Source organism: Lagenorhynchus albirostris, chromosome 4, assembly GCF_949774975.1.
Source record: "Lagenorhynchus albirostris chromosome 4, mLagAlb1.1, whole genome shotgun sequence".
Classification (NCBI taxonomy): Eukaryota; Metazoa; Chordata; class Mammalia; order Artiodactyla; family Delphinidae; genus Lagenorhynchus; species Lagenorhynchus albirostris.
In genome coordinates, this window is record NC_083098.1 from 41,862,522 (window position 1) to 41,877,182 (window position 14,661).

Consider the following 14,661-nt stretch of genomic DNA (forward strand, 5'->3'; position numbering starts at 1 on the left):
AGAAAAACAAGCTTTTTCCCCCTTTTGATTGTCTCCCCTGATTCTGTGTTGGACCACAGGTGACAATGGGCAATAGTCAATCCCCAGTGAGGGCTAGCCTGGGCACAGTGTGCCCTGCCACAGGGAGATGCTTAACAACCACTTTGTTTTCCTGCTTTTCTTCACCCCTTAGTAGTCCTAAGTGACCCTATTCATAGATGCTACAGAGCAGAGTAATGCTGGGTTGCACTTGAATCAAGAAAAGCACAACCATCTGCTTGGGAGGGGAGGTGTGGGGGGAGCATCAAACATGAGCCGTCATGCATTAGCAGTGAATACCATGTCCTGAAATTTCTAGTCAGGCCACTTCAGAATTCCAGAGTTTCTACCTTAGTCTCCATCTTCTTCAAATTACACATACTTTTTTATTTTTCAAGATGTATAGAAAAGCAAAATGGTTTCTTAATTGATTTTTAGTATTTTTATGCTTTGTATAGGTGTTAGTACTGTGATAGTATACTTTTTTTGTTATTATTGAACTAATGCAGAGCATTTTGCTTATATCAGAGGTTAAATAGGGCTTTGTGTTGTAGCCTATAAAATTACTTCTGGGCTTCCCTGGTGGCGCAGTAGTTGGGAGTCCGGCTGCCGATGCAGGGGACGCGGGTTCGTGCCCCGGTCCGGGAAGATTCCACATGCTGCGGAGCGGCTGGGCCCGTGAGCCATGGCCGCTGAGCCTGCGCGTCCGGAGCCTGTGCTCCGCAACGGGAGAGGCCACAGCAGTGAGAGGCCCGCGTACCGAAAAAAAAAAAAAAAATTACTTCTATGTGGAAATAAGCTCTAAGTCCTTAACGCCTAACTAATGAAAGAAATTTTTAGAAGGCCACACTTTTGTAAGTGTGGACTTAATGTATAGCATGATACGTACAATGCAGGTGGTATTTTTGCCAGGTCCAACCTCCATTCTGTCTAGATAAGACATTTACAAGGAGAGATCAAAGAACTCATTTAATGTCAAATGAAAATGTTATTTCTCTGGAACTGGATTGGCTTTTGTATTAATCAGGTTTCTCCAGACAAACAGAACCAGTAGAAATATATTTCTATATATATATTTCTATATATGTATATATTTCTCTCTCTCTCTCTCTCTCTCTCTCTATATATATATATATATATATTTCTTCAAGGGCAGGAAAAGATGGACCTCCCAATTCAAGAAGATAGGGAATTTGTTCTTCCTTAGCCTTTGCTCCCATTTGAGGCCCCAACAGTTTGGATGGTGCCCACCCATACTGGTGAGGCTGGACCTCTTTTCTCAGTCTGCTGAATCAAATGTTAATCTCTTCCAGAAACATCCTCACAGATATACCCAGAAATAATGTTTTACCAGATATCTGAGCATCCCTTAGCCCAGTCAAGTTGACGTAAAACTAACTATCACAGCTTTTAATCCCTTTTATAAATGGAAGTCTTGTCTTTTAGGTCATGTTTGCTATTATGACTTTGAGTTGAGTATAAAGGCCATACTCACAGATGTTTATGGCATTTAATATGGCATAGAAACCCAACTAAATTTCTAAAAATATACATAAACACAGAATCTGTGTGCTTATGTTTTTAAACTGGAGAGGTTAAAGAACCATTTCAGATCTGCTTTTGGAGTAGTTTGAGTACTTTACCAACATTCAGCCTGTTTCAGTTATCCTGTGCCACCCACTGGTTCAATCAGATTAAGAATTTTAACACCAGGCATTTAAAAGAGAAAGGGAAAAGAGGTTCATTTATTTGTATTCTTCAAAGACAAAGAGAGAGAGCATTAATGCCATTTTCCATATTTTCCTACTTCTCATCCCAAGTTACCACCATTCTTCACAGGCAAGTGGTCCTCAAGTTGTAGTTAGTGGACCATGTATCTATTTGAATTTCCTTAGATGCTTGTTAGCCATGCACATTCCTGGGAGCCACCCCAGACCTCCTGACTTGGAGTTTCAGCAACTTACATGGTTAAGAGACCCCTAAATGATCTTTGTGAACTCTATAAAGTTTGAGAACCACTGCTTTCCAGATGATCCAATATATGATGCTACAAACATGTGTGGGTGAAAAATCTATTCAAAGTGCAAGATAGATCAACCAATTTTTATGTAACAGAGTATAAAAAGTTCATTGGTATGATTTATTCTACATAGTCACTAACCTTTAAGAAACTACCAATTGTCAAGTTTTGAGGTCATATCAGAGAAGAATATTCACAATTATTTGAAAAGATTATTACAAATACTTTTTCCTTTTCCAACTACATAATTGAGCGAGGCTGAATTCTTTTCATTTACTTCAACCAAAAACATATCATATCAAAATAGATTAAATGCAGAAGCTGGTATGAGGATCTGTCTTCTATTTAAGCTAAACATCAGAGATTTTCAAAAACATGAAAAATATACCATCTTCTCACTAATTTTTTCTGTTTAGGAATATACATAAAATACATAAAAATATGGTATTTAACATGTAGTGGGTTTATTATTGCTGTTTTAAAATGAATTAATAAATGCATATTTAAAAAAATTCTCATTTCCAGTTGCTAGGACAGTGATTGTCAATGGATATAACCCACATAAACAAAAGCTCTTTGGGGACCCCTATAATATTTAAGAGTGTAAAGTAATCCTGGGATCAAACAATTTGAGGACTACAGACTAGGCTTTTTTCTAGGTACAGTGTAGTAATTGGTTTAGAGTTAACTTTGATTCATCGTACACTTAATGCCATATGTATTCACTATCTGAATGCTAAACATAGTAAGCTTGATTTTGCTTTTTTCTCATTGGGAGAAAAATCATAATGGTATCTATACCAAAATATTCTTAATTAATGCTTGTTTTACCTTTCCTAATTCCAAATAAGATTAGATAATCTTGAACAAGTTGGAAAATAAAAAGCCCTCTATTAGAACTAATGTTTTTGAGAGCTTCGTTTCCACCTACTGAAAATACATTTAAATTAGCAGAGATTAAAATCTTCTCTATTGAAATGCTCTTGGAAATCTTGCCATAAACGTGCCCTTTTCTTCATTCTGCCTCTATTTTCTCTTTTACCAATTTATAGAGCATTTTTTTTCTTTTCTCTCCTCTTCTTTCTTCCTTTCCTCTTCTTTTATTCATTTCCCCTCCTTTCCCTTTGCCTTATTATAGCTGGAAGTTATTTGCTCATGCGTTGCAGTTTTCAGTTTCTGCTGGTGTCCTCTAAGAAAGATGCTGAGTCGGTAAATATGAGCCAGGCATTGACAAAGTGTAGGTGCATCTTTGCTGTCTCAGCTCCAGGACTTAAACAGTCTTCCATTCAGTATGTAAAACTCAACACTGGAGTCTATGCTCTGCTTCTATTCTTAGATTTCCAGAGGCTGTGAAAGAAGGCTAGGGGAAAGGATTTTTAAAAATTAATTAATTCATTTTCTTTTGGCTATTAAATGAAAACTTATATCTTCTAGAAGAAATGACTTCAGAATAAGTTCTACCATTATACTGTGTTCTTCATAAATTTCTTTCTCATTTTTCCTCTAGTCCAAAAGTCACTCCCGAGTTGGCCTGAAATCAAGCACCAAGCAAAAGGTATGCTATTTTCCCCTCTGCGTTGCTCCTTTAAAAAAAAATTAGTTTGCTGAGTGCTTATGTTTTTTCCTGAAAAGAATGACTTGTTTTTGGAAGGCAAGGATTACCCAGAAACAAAGTGTTTTTGGTTTTCATTTACTTTGCCTCCATAATTGCAAAAATGAAATTGGAGAGAGTTCCTTGAATTGAAATGGAATCTAGCAGCCCAGGGACAGAACCTCGGAATTGCCATGGCTTACAAACAATTCTGAAAGCAAGGTCAGAAGGTACTCTCCCAGATTCAGCTCTTTATTTTCTTAGCCCTTCACAGTGAAGGGATTTGTTCCTGTCTTAGTTCATATTTTTACTAAACTTCATTCTCTTAGCATCTGCTGTGGAGAATGACCCTCACCTATGACCTGTGGTGAATTGGCTAAATCATGAGCTCCGTGAGTCAGAAAGAATTGGCTTCAATTCCTGATTCTGTCACTTTACTAGCTATGTGACCTTGGACATATTTGTATGAAGATGATTGTACCTCTTAATGTAGTACATTTTAAGGATAAAATGATATAATATATGTGAAAGCACTTATAACCCAGTGCCTAGCACAAAATAGGCACTTAGTAATTTTTAAAATTCTATAATATTTCATTGATATTTTAGATGTACAAAACAAGAGAAAATTTGAAATTCCAAAATTTTAATCCTTACATGCACACACATTTTTTTTTTTTTTAGAGATGGAGTTGGGCTCTTGGTCTGAGGCTAGCAGGCTGCCACTCCTTCTTCTTTTTATTTTTAAATATAATTTAAATTTTTTATACAGCAGGTTCTTATTTGTTATCTATTTTATACATATTAGTGTATACTGTCAATCCCAATCTCCCAACTCATCCCCCAGCCCCCCCCCACTTTCCCCCCTTGGTGTCCATATGTCAGTTCTCTACATCTGTGTCTCTATTTCTGCCTTGCAAACCGGTTCATCTGTACCATTTTTCTAGATTTAACATATATGTGTTAATATGCGATATTTGTTTTTTTTTCTGACTTACTTCACTCTGTATGACAGTCTCTATATCCATCCATGTCTCTACAAATGACCCAATTTGTTCCTTTTTATGGCTGAGTAATATTCCACTGTTATATATGTACCACATCTTCTTTATCCATTCGTCTGTCTATGGAAATTTAGGTTGCTTCCATGACCTGGCTATTATAAATAGTGCTGCAATGAACATTGGGGTGCATGTGTCTTTTTGAATTATGGTTTTCTCTGGATATATGTCCAGTAGTGGGATTGCTGGGTCATATGGTAGTTCTATTTGTAGTTTTTTAAGGAACCTCCATACTACTCTCCATAGTGGCTGTATCGATTTACATTCCCACCAACAGTGCAAGAGGGTTCGCTTTTCTCCACACCCTCTCCAGCATTTGTTGTTTGTAGATTTTCTGATGATGCCATTCTAACTGGTGTGAGGTGATACCTGATTGTAGTTTTGATTTGCATTTCTCTAATAATTAGTGATGTTCAGCAGCTTTTCATGTGATTCTTGGCCATCTGTATGTCTTTGTAGAAATGTCTATTTAGGTCTTCTGCCCATTTTTGGATTGGGTTGTTTGTTTTTTTGATATTGAGCTGCATGAGCTGTTTATATATTTTGGAGATTAATCCTTTGTCCGTTGATTCGTTTGCAAATATTTTCTCCCATTCTGAGGGTTGTCTTTTTGTCTTGTTTATGGTTTCCTTTGCTGTGCAAAAGCTTTTAAGTTTCATTAAGTCCCATTTGTTTATTTTTGTTTTTATTTCCATTACTCTAGGAGGTGTGTCAGAAAAGATCTTGCTGTAATTTATGCCAAACAGTGTTCTTCTTATGTTTTCCTCTAAGAGTTTTATAGTGTCCGGTCTTACATTTAGGTCTTTAATCCATTTTGAGTTTATTTTTGTGTACGGTGTTTAGGGAGGGTTCTAATTTCATTCTTTTACGTGTACCTGTCCAGTTTTCCCAGCACCACTTATTGAAGAGACTGTCTTTTCTCCATTGTATATCCTTGCCTCCTTTGTCATAGATTAGTTGACCGTAGGTGCGTGGGTTTATCTCTGAGCTTTCTATCCTGTTCCATTGATCTATGTTTCTGTTTTTGTGCCAGTACCATATTGTCTTGATTACTGTAGGTTTGTAGTATAGTCTGAAGTCAGGGAGTTTGATTCCTCCAGCTCCATTTTTCCCCTCAAGATTACTTTGGCTATTCGGGATCTTTTGTGTCTCCATACAAATTGTGAAATTTATTGTTCTAGTTCTGTAAAAAATGCCATTGGTAATTTAATAGGAACTACATTGAATCTGTAGACTGCTTTGGATACAATAATCATTTTCACATTATTGATTCTTCCAATCCAAGAACATGGTATATCTCTCCATCTGTTTGTGTCATCTTTGATTTCTTTCATCAGTGTCTTATAGTTTTCTGAGTACAGGTCTTTTACCTGCTTAGGTAGGTGTATTCCTAGATATTTTATTCGTTTTGTTCCAATGGTAAATGGGATTGTTTCTTTAATTTCTCTGTCTGATCTTTCATTGTTAGTGTATAGGAATGCAAGAGATTTCTGTGCATTAATTTTGTCTCCTGCAACTTTACCAAATTCATTGATTAGCTCTAGTAGTTTTCTGGTGGCATTGTTAGGATTCTCTATGTATAGTATCATGTCATCTGCAAACAGTGACAGTTTTACTTCTTCTTTTCCAATTTGCATTCCTTTTATTTCTTTTTCTTCTCTGATTGCTGTCGCTAGGACTTCCAAAACTTTGTTAAATAAGAGTGGCGCGAGTGGTCATCCTTGTCTTGTTCCTGATCTTAGAGGAAATGCTTTCAGATTTTCACCATTGAGAATGATGTTGGCTGTGGGTTGTCATATATGGCCTTTATTATGTTGAGGTAGTTTCCCTCTATGCCCACTTTCTGGCGAGTTTTTATCATAAAGGATGTTGAATTTTCTCAAAAGTTTTTTCTGCATCTATTGAGATGATCATATGGTTTTTATTCTTCAATTTGTTAATATGCTGTATCACACTGATTGATTCGTGTATATTGAAGAATACTTGCATCCCCTGGATAAATCCCACTTGATCATGGTGTATGATCCTTTTAACGTGTTGTTGGATTCTGTTTGTCAGTATTTTGTTGAGGATTTTTGCATCAATATTCATCAGTGATATTGCTCTGTAATTTTCTTTTTTGTAGTACCTTTGTCTGGTTTTGGTATCAGGGTGATAGTGGCCATGTAGAATGCGTTTGGGAGTGTTCCTTCCTCTGCAATTTTTTGGAAGAGTTTGAGAAGGATGGGTGTTAGCTCTTCTCTAAATGTTTGGTAGAATTCACCTGTGAAGCCATCTGGTCCTGGACTTTTGTTTGTTGGAAGATTTTAAATCGCAGTTTCAATTTCATTACTTGTGATGGGTCTGTTCATATTTCTATTTCTTCCTAGTTCAGTCTTGGAAGGTTATACCTTTGTAAGAATTTGTCCGTTTCTTCAAGGTTGTCCATTTTATTGGCGTAGATTTGCTTGTAGTAGTCCCTTATGACGCTTTGTATTTCTGCTGTGTCTGTTGTAACAGACAACAGTCTGTTGTCTGTTCTCCTTTTTCATTTCTTATTTTATTGATTTGAGTCTGCTCCCTCTTTCTCTTGATGAGTCTGGCTAATGGTTTATCAATTTTGTTTATCTTCTCAAACAACCAGCTTTTAGTTTATGGATCTTTGCTATTGTTTTTTGTTTCTATTTCATTTATTTCTGCTCTGATCTTTATGATTTCTTTCCTTCTACTAAGTTTGGTTTTTGTTTGTTCTTCTTTCTCTAGTTCCTTTAGGTGTAAGGTTAGATGGTTTATTTGAGATGTTTCTTATTTCTTAAGGTAGGACTGTATTGCTATAAACTTCCCTCTTAGAACTGCTTTTGCTCCATCCCATAGGTTTTGGATCATCGTGTTTTCATTGCCATTTGTCTCTAGGTATTTTTTTATTTCCTCTTTGATTTCTTCAGTGATCTCTTGGTTATTTAGTAACATTTAGCCTCCATGTGTTTGTGTTTTTTACATTTTTTCCCCCTGTAAGTTATTTCTAATCTCATAGCCTTGTGGTCAGAAAAGATGCTTGATATGATTTCAATTTTCTTAAATTTACTGAGGCTTGAATTGTGACCCAAGATATGATCTATCTGGGAGAATGTTCCATGTACAGTTGAGAAGAAACTGTAATCTGCTGTTTTTGCATGGAATGTCCTATAAATATCAATTATATCTATCTGGTCTATTGTGTCATTTAAAGCTTGTGTTTCCTTATTTATTTTCTGTCTGGAGGATCTGTCCATTGGCATAAGTGAGGTGCTAAAGTCCCCCACTATTATTGTGTTACTGTCAATTTCCTCTTTTATAGCTGTTAGCATTTGCCTTATGTATTGAGGTGCTCCTATGTTGGGTGCATATACTTACAATTGTCATATCTTCTTCTTGGATTGATCCCTTGATCATTATATAGTGTCCTTCCTTGTCTCTTGTAACATTCTTTATTTTAAAGTCTATTTTATCTGATATAAGTATTGCTACTCCAGCTTTCTTTTGATTTCCAATTGCATGGAATATCTTTTTCCATCCCCTCACTTTCAGTCTGTATGTGTTCCTAGGTCTGAAGTAGGTCTCTTGTAGACAGCATGTATATGGGTTTTGTTTTTGTATCCATTCAGCAAGCCTGTTTCTTTTCGTTGGAGCATTTAATCCATTCACATTTAAGGTAATTATTGATATGTAAGTTCCTATTACCATTTTCTTAATTGTTTTGGTTTTTTTTATAAGTCCTTTTTTTAATAAATTTATTTATTTTGTTTATGATTTTTGGCTGTGTTGGGTCTTTGTTGCTGCATGTGGGCTTTCTCTAGTTTTGGCGAGTGGGGGCTACTCTTCGTTTGTGGTGTGCAGGCTTCTCATTGCGGTGGCTTCTCTTGTTGCAGAGCATGGGCTCTAGGGTGCACGGGCTTCAGTAGATGTGGCACATGGGCTCAGTAGTTGTGGCTCACAAGCTCTAGGGCACAGGCTCAGTAGTTGTGGCGCACAGGCTTAGTTGCTTCGTGGCATGTGTGATCTTCCTGGGCCAGGGCTCAAACCCACGTCGCCTGCATTGGCAGGCGGATTTTTAACCACTGCATCACCTGGGAAGCCCTGTAGGTCCTTTTCTTCTCTTATGTTTCCCACTTAGAGAAGTTCCTTTAGCATTTGTTGTAAAGCTGGTTTGGTGATGCTGAATTCTCTTAGCTCTTGCTTGTCTGTAAAGCTTTTGATTTCTCCGTTGAATCTGAATGAGATCCTTGCTGAGTAGAGTAATCTTTGTTGTAGGTTCTTACCTTTCATCACTTTAAATATATCGTGCCACTCCCTTCTGGCTTGTAGAGTTTCTGCTGAGAAATAAGCTGTTACCCTATGGAAATTCCCTTCTATGGCATTTGTCATTTTTCCCTTGATACTTTTAATAATTTTTCTTTGTCTTTCATTTTTGTCAGCTTGATTACTATGTGTCTTGCCGTGTTTCTCCTTGGGTTTATCCTGCCTGGGACTCTCTGCACTTCCTGGACTTTGGTGGCTATTTCCTTTCCGCCGTTAGGGAAGTTTTCGACTATAATCTCTTCAAATATTTTCTTGGGTCCTTTCTCTCTCTCTTCTCCTTCTGGGACCCCTATAATGTGAATATTGTTGTGTTTAATGTTGTCCTGAGGTCTCTTATATTGTCTTCATTTCTTTTCGTTCTTTTCTCTTTATTCTGTTCCGCGGCAGTGAATTCCACCATTCTGTCTTCCAAGTCATTTATCCGTTCTTCTGCCTCAGTTATTCTGCTATTGATTCCTTCTAGTATATTTTTTTCATTTCAGTTATTGTATTGTTCATCTCTGTTTGTTTATTCTTTAATTCTTCTAGGTCTTTGTTAAACATTTCTTGCATCTCCTCGATCTTTGCCTCCGTTCTTTTTCTGAGGTCCTGGATCATCTTCACTATCATTATTCTGAATTCTTTTTCTGGAAAGTTGCCTATCTCCACTTCATTTAATTGCTTTTCTGGAGTTTTATCTTGTTTCTTCATCTGGTACATAGCCCTCTGCCTTTTCCTTTTGTCTATGTTTCTGTGTATGTGGTTTTCATTCCACAGGCTGCAGGATTGCAGTTCTTCTTGCTTCTGCTCACACACATTATGCTTAAATCATGTTAATTGCTGGTGACACATAGGGCAATGATGTAAATAGGTTTTTAGGATTTGGAGACGTTTATGCTAAAAAATTATTCTTCTGGTGTAGATGTTTGCACTCTTTGGAGACCTTGCCTAACCTCTCAGATAATGGATACCTTAACTCAGAATACTTTTCTTGATGTCAATTGATAGAGGAAAAAACACTTAAGAGGTGTTTAAGAAGATTAAAACAGGTAACATCTGTGAATGCACTAAGCCTAGTCCCTAACTAGGTGGTAGCTATTTTTATTAGAGAAACATCATGTTGACTGGAAGAAGATGGACAGACATGGGCTCTAACCCAGCTTCAACACTTTGAAAGTAATCGCTGACCTTGATATGGCCAATCCTATGCTCCAGGTACAGTTATGAGCACTTTACAAGGACAAACTCATTTAATATTCTCAGGCAGGTGTTCTTGTGTCCCTCAGGTTCAGCCAGGAGAGTAAAATCATGCCAATAATTTGAACAGAGTGAATTTGATAACCTGTTAAGTGGTTATAAAGTTGTGAACCAAGTAATAGAAAGAGTGAAAAGAGAACTCTAAGGTATAGGGTAGGGGTAGCAGTTCCAGGAAGCAGCTATTACCCCCAGGGCTGATGGAACAAAGGAAAGAGTAGGGATTACTAAAGCTTCTTAGGTACTTAGAGCTTAGAGGAACTTAGAACTTAGAGCCCTTAGAGGAAGGGCCCCACTGAGCTGAAATGCAGTCCACTGAAGTGAGGGTGCTAGCCAGCAGACTCTAAGGCTGATTCTACAAGAACAGTACAAACTGGATTCAGTGGCTCTGCAGGAGGGAGAGAAGAGTGGGGCCCCTGATTGAGGCTCAGAGGAAACACCCAGGAAGGAGCAAGTATCTTCTAGCTCTTCCAGCTTGGCAGCCCTTTCTAGTGCCCTCTACTGACAGAGCTAACACGAAGCTAGCTGACTAAGCAGGAGTGTGTTTTGTAGAGTCCCTGGCCTAGCATCACAGATCTGGTCACAGAAAGATGGGTTTGGCCATGAGAGACTGGTACACTTACTAGCTCCACGTGTGTTAAGCTGTATTTACTCAGTGCTATAGTGTGAATGTTTGCATCCTCCCTCCAAATTCAGATCCTACCCTCCAAAGGTGATGTTATTAGGAGGTGGGGCCTTTGGGAAGTGCTTAGGTCATGAGGGTGGAGCTCTCATGAGGGGAATTAATGCTTTTATAGAAGAGACCCTTCCACCATGTAAAGACACAGCGAGAAGTCTGCAACCCTCACCTGACCACGCTGGTACCCTGATCTTGGGCTTCCAGGCTCCAAAAATGTGAGAAATAAATTTCTGTTGTTTATAAGCCACCCAGTCTGTGGCATTTTGTTATAGGAATGGACTAAGACGCCCATCTAGGAAGAGGCAGGGTCAGAATTTAAACCTAGGCAGCTTGGCTCCAAAGTTCATGCTTTTCAACCTCTTGAACAAGTGACCATGGGTAAAAACACTTCTCTAAAGTTTACTTTTAAAATCTTCAAAATGAGGATGATAATTTCTAACTTGTAAGGTTGTTCTAAGGATTAAATAAACAATGTAAATGATGTGTGTATCATATTTCCTGGCACATAGCTTACTATATATGGCATTTTTCTTTCTTTGAGTATTCATTTTGCCTCAGTGAATATATGTGTAGTTTTGAAAGTATTGCCTTTGCCTTGGGGTGATCCCATCTCAAATGGGTTGTTTATTTAGTTGATTATCTCTCCAGCTTAGCATAGTTGGGTATTTACATTGGAAAGTGAACAGCAGAGAGAATTTAGTGCTGGAGATGGATCAGTGGAGGCTTTACTGATGATGTCCTTAAAATCAGAGAGTTTATCAGGGCCTGTATCAGAGCACTGAGTTAGTCTTTCTCTTTGGATGTTAAGTGGTGGGGGAAATCATTGAATGCATTCATTCATTCCTAATGCAACAGTTATTTATTGTGTACTTAATTGCAGCAGGCACTGTGCTAGGCATGGGGGTGATATAAGCAGACATACAGACCCTGCCCTAAAGGCTATTTCTTCCAGTCCAGGTGGAAGAGTGATGCAAAAATTCAAGTGCTCATTTTCCCTCACTCCTCCTTGGCTTTAATAGGTGTGCATGTATGTATGTTTCTTGTTACATAATGCCATCATGTGGATAAAATATCTATTGGGCCTACTATGGAGTCAACCAGTATCCAAGGGAGATTGTATGGGGGTAGAGGTGTGAGGGGAAGGAAGGCCTGTCCTGAAGGACAAAGTCACTCAGTAACCAGGGGAGAGGCAAGTCTCAGACCAGACACAGGGACTGAGTGGGAGGGTCTGGGAGGCAGCAGCACTGGAAAGCTCTTTGGTGGCTGGTGGAAGGTCATAAGGTGTTTGTGTGCAGGGGTATGAGAGTTAAGGGCTCCAGGGTGTGTACTGTGATGCAATATGGGCCCTTTTTCTCTAGAGTGTTCTAGAGAGAGCCTGGAATGGGCAGGGCCTTAGAGCCCTGGAAGTAGCTCATTGGTGGGATCAGGAGCCTCTCCTGTTTTTTTTGCTTTATTTCCCCTCTATGTTTATTTTCTTTTTGTTTATAAGTGCAGAATATCTTAGCATCCCTAAGGGAAATAAGGGAAGGGCTTTATGTGTGTGCTTTGGCCAGAACTTTAAGGGGAAGCTGGCCTTGGAGGCTAGCATGGTAGTAAAGGCATTCAGGATGCTCGTGAGAGAACCCCAAGGTCATGGTCATGTATTCAAGGTCATGCTAGGTCTTGTTGACCTTTCTAGAAATTCTGGTGAAAACTAAGTAGGTTAGGTTATATTGAGATATGTTTTGTAGGACATGGGAATGCCAAAACCTGTTCTTGACCCCCTCAGCTCAAGGGAATCAGAGGAAAATAGATACTTAGAGGGCATAGACAGGCAAATGAATATTCTATTACCCCAATGTAGAACCTCAGTGAGCTTTGCTGAAATAAATAGAAGACTCTTTCGTCTTGTTCCCGTAAAACTTTCTGCTCTCCAAGTATATTTTCAAGATTAATAACAATATTAATGGTAAAAATAACATTCAATCAACGTTCTGGTTGCTTTGCAAACACTCAGTGGTAGCACTGTTTTCCTTAGATTTTAATCAAAAAGAAAATTGAACTGCCAAAGCCTACAGTTAACAGATTATTTTAAATATTCTCAGCCTCCTGCCCAAACATTTCTGTGGCATTCAGTGATCTCAAGTTTACTATATCCTTGCTTCCATCAAAGCCATCTCCTCAGATCTGAAAAATAAATTCACAGTAAGTTACACTTGAATTATATGGCTTAAAGTATAATCTCTCCTAAGAGTATTTGCATTTTAATAGGTGACAGAGCTAATGAAATCGAGTCGAAGGGGTGGAATTCATGGCATTAGCAAACAAGGAACAATTTTTCTTTGGTAGAAAGATCTTATCCTTGCTCCTAAAATTACATCGTTTACTTATAAGACTGATTTAGAAGGAAATCACTGGTTAGATGACCTAGGGTCACGGATGTGTATAGTTGGTAGGGAGTCAGTGCTCCAGTTTGGAGCACGGAGGCCGGCCCTAGTCTGTTCAGCCCGTGATCATCTCTTCCTCCCATCTCATTCCCCACCAACCTCATTGTTAATGAGTGTAATGTCCCTCTTTCCCACGGAACTGTAAGCTCTCCTCCAAACACAAATTGTGTTTTCTTAATATTCGTACCTTTCCTCTACCCCCTTCTCTCTGGCACCTAGTTTCTGAGAGCTTCCTAAATGTTGATAAGCATACTGAAAAACACCCCGTGCCCCATTTACACCTGAGCAATCCATGCCATGGCCAGTAATGGAGCTCAGTGTTAATCTCAGGTCCCTGGAGTAGTAGCTTCCAGCTTTTCCTGCTACAGAAGAAAAAAGGCTCTTGAACGTTTTCCGTGGTGTTGTTTTCATTTGCTAATTCTATCTTCACGCTCCACAGTGTTCTCTTGTCCTTCTGATTCCTCCATTCAACTCCCCACCCCCCAAACCCCACAGCAGGAACAGCCTCCCCAGCTATCAGTATCCCGCACCACAGTGGTCCATTTGTTATGATTGATGAACCTACACTGATGCCTCATTATCACTCAAAGTCCATAGTTTATCTTGGGGTTCGCTCTTGATGTTGTTCATTCTATGGGTTTGGACAAATGTATGACATATATTCACCATTGTAGTTTCACATAGAATAGTTTCACTGCCCTGAAAGCCCTTTGTGCTTTGCCTGTTCACGTCTCCACCCCCAACCTCTGGCAGCCACTGATCTTTTTAGTCTCCACTGTTTTACCTTTTTCAGAATGTCATGTAGTTGGAATAATACAGTATATATAACCTTTTCAGATTGGCTTCTTTCACTTAGCAATTTAATGTTCCTCTGTCTTTTCATGGCTTGATAGCTCATTTCTTTTTAGCACTGAACAATATTCCATTGTCTGGATGTACCACAGTTTGTTTATCCATTCACCTACTGAATGGATAAAACTTGATTGCTTTTAAGTTTGGGCGGTTATGAATACAGCTGCTCTAAACGTCCACGCACACATTTGTGAGTGGATATAAGTTTTCAACTCATTTGGATAAATACCAAGGGGTACGATTGCCGCATCCATTTTTCTTTATAATTTTCTTCTCACGAATGACTCTCAGCCTTTGCTTGATTGTCCTCAAGTGTCTGCCCCAACTTGTGTGTTTTCCCACTTGTGCTTCCTGTTCTTGGCTGGGTATTTCCTGAATTGTGCCTCTGGCATCCCCAAGAATGATCTGTGCCCCACTTGGAGGAATATAAGGAAAGAGAGAAACCCTATGAGAAAATAGCATAG